Genomic DNA, 3,083 nt, shown 5'->3' on the forward strand with positions numbered 1-3,083 from the left:
GAAGGAAATATCACAACACAAAGTATAGGTGTTGCGTTACTGCAAGTAGGATTTGCGTTGTCATCCTAAGCAGGAGCTTATATGATTAGAAAATCTACTAGCCGACAACTAAGATATTTTAAAGATACTTAATTTAATGGAGGAAAGATCATGGTGCCACTTAAAAAGGGCTTCTGCAGGTCAAGCTCCTATTTCCTCTGTGTACTATTTTCATCACTGCCTGAAGTAAAAATTCCCACCCATAAGAATTTTCCAATTGAAAACGGGAAACTGAATATTCTAACAAAGCAAATCTAAACCCAGGGAATTGGGTGGTGGATATTCAGAAAGAAATGTCCCTTTTAGGCAAAACCAAGTTTTGGAAACCAACTGACAACAGTAACTGCGTTTTAATAAAATTCATTTCACTGCCTCAATATGCATGGCAAACGGCTGCAAGTGTCAGGTCCAGATAAGCTGAAAGCAAGATGGCTGAAAGCTACATTTTCTAATCAACTTCCTGAATTATCTTTGACTCCTGGTAAAACCTCACATGTGACCTAATTACAAAGCATAGCATGCCAATATTTTCTTAACAAAAACATGGAAATTGGTATTCTAATTCTTTGGAAATGATTCATGATGTTATCCTTGTCTGGCTACTTCAATGAATTTTAGATATACTCTTCCCTTAAAGCTTTGTCTTCTGACTAAAAAGTGGCAGACACCAATTTTTGGTGACATCACCTTCGTTCTGTGTTCTATAATGCACAGTTTGAAAATTCTCAAAATTGTATACTGCAATTTCTGTTTTTTCTTGTTCTTTGGAGGGACCAGTGTGGGTAAAATCTTTGAAAATGCGGTCCCCCCTTTGACCTGGTCAAAGAGGATAACCAAAGAAGTTTAATTCTTTGAAACAGGAGAGCACAGACATGGAAATTCAAAATAGCATGCTAAGGTGTGTTTATTAGTAAGAGGGTAGAAAAGTGTGATTTAGATGACATACACCCCCCCGAGTTCTGTACTGAAAATTATATAATGACTTTAGTTTGGTATAAATTAATATGTATTTCTTTCCCCATCTCATCATGGTCTTTTTCATTCCAATCTTTTAATTTTTCCTGGAAGATTCCCTCTCTCCACCTCCTCACGATATCTAGGCTAAATGATATGGTGTCTTCTATTAGAGCTATCCTTGAAAAACTTATGTATGGAAAGACAACTAAGATAGTTTTAGGAAGAACATACAGAAGCTCTGAAATAGATATTGGTAGCTAAAAGAAGACTGTAGAGCAGCGGTTCTCAACCTGTGGGCCATGCTTCCTTGGCCCTTTCACAGGGTTGCCTGGTTCATAACAGTAGCAAATTTACAGTTATGAAGTAGCAGTGAAAATAATTTTATGGTTGGGAGATCACCACAACATAAAGAACTGTATTAAAGGGTTGCGGCATTAGGAAGGTTAGAACCATTGCTGTAGAGTAATGAGGGTTTTAATTGATAAATTATGTAACTTTTGGCATTGATAGAAATTATAAAATTCGAGAAAAAATGAGAACGATTTGAGCAAGAGTTACATTCTCTAATGACTGAAAGGGAAAGTAAATTGTTAAGGCAATTAGGATAGGAATAGATGAGAGTGGTAGAAGCCTACTTCACTGATAATATTAAAGGAAATGTCTATGGTTGTGGCACCTTTTTGGATAGCAATTGCCTAGGTCATTGGTGGTAATTATCTTTTCAGAGTGGCAATTTTAAGCAAATAAGTTACCAGATGAACCCCTTTGCAATCCAATAAAAAGTAGATAAAGGAAAGGTTCATACCTTAAAAGAGTGAAGTTTAGAGAGAAGAAGAAAGAATATGGGATTAGATCAGGTTAGGGATTATTTGGAGATGGTATTTTAAATTGAATTTAGAGGCACAGTGAATGAATTCTGATAGTTTCAGATGAGACATATCTGATGAGACACTATCTCCCACTTTGTTGTGAAATGTATCTCCTCACCTCACGCAGCCTATTAGAAAATGACTCTTGAAAGCTTCGTGCTATAAAGCCCTGGTCACACACAAAAATTAGCTTCATAATGTTTCCTGTTTCTGGCCTGGCACTTTTAATTAAAGGGTAGCATTGAAATTGTAATAGCAACCCTATAGGAAACATAGAAACCATAAGATCCAAAGCAATTAATTACATGATGTAATTGATGAATTACTCATGATTTCTTCCAGGAACTAAAAAAACAGGCAAGGTTAATGTGTTTTTACATAAGGGTCCATCTGTGAACATTTACAGCAAAGGATTATTTATTCTTCCACCCATTCATAAAGTTGATCATAAGAAAAGAGTATATTATACTTAGAGGTAGACCCTATTAATGCAAGTTTATTTCCTAGCCTCATAGAAATTTATCGAAGTGTAAAGCAAGGTCTATATACTATGATGGATAGACACAGTGTGTAACATATCATTACACTTCTAGGTGTGCTAGAAAACATATCTAGAACAATTCACATAAACTGTACTGATTTCCCAGGGCTTTAGTAAGAAGGTCCCACAATGTGAATTGCTTCAAAAAACATAAATTGATTGACTCACAGTTATTGTCCAAATTCTGGATGTTATCAAGCTCCCGTTTCTCTGACTTCTCTGGGGCAGTCTATCTAAGCTTCAGATACTTTCTTGAATTGTCACCTGACCTCATTCTTTTTGGCCTAGGTCTCTTCTGCTTTAGAATGAGCTAATAAAGAGCCAAACAAACTCCAAATGTCCTGCCATCCAGTTGATTCTGTCTCACAGGTTCCAGGTGTTAGCACATCAGCACAGCTTTTGGGACAATTCAAATCAATTCATAATTTTATCCAATCTACCATATTTTTTTAAAGAAGATGAGAGCACTACCAATCAAATTTTAGACCCAATACTTAGTATGTATATGATATTAAACACATCATCCAAATTCTAATGTCCTTTCAAAATGACAGAACTGGATCGATGGCCTCTAGTAACTTCCATTTTCTAAAAAAGTATTTTTACGTATTTTGTCTTCTCAAATGTTAAATACTAGCTTTAAGATAAAAGTAAAAAAATCTGAAGAAAGGTAACAT

Source organism: Echinops telfairi, unplaced genomic scaffold, assembly GCF_000313985.2.
Source record: "Echinops telfairi isolate 266 unplaced genomic scaffold, ASM31398v2 ScPeMD7_11;HRSCAF=52, whole genome shotgun sequence".
In the NCBI taxonomy this organism is placed as follows: Eukaryota; Metazoa; Chordata; class Mammalia; order Afrosoricida; family Tenrecidae; genus Echinops; species Echinops telfairi.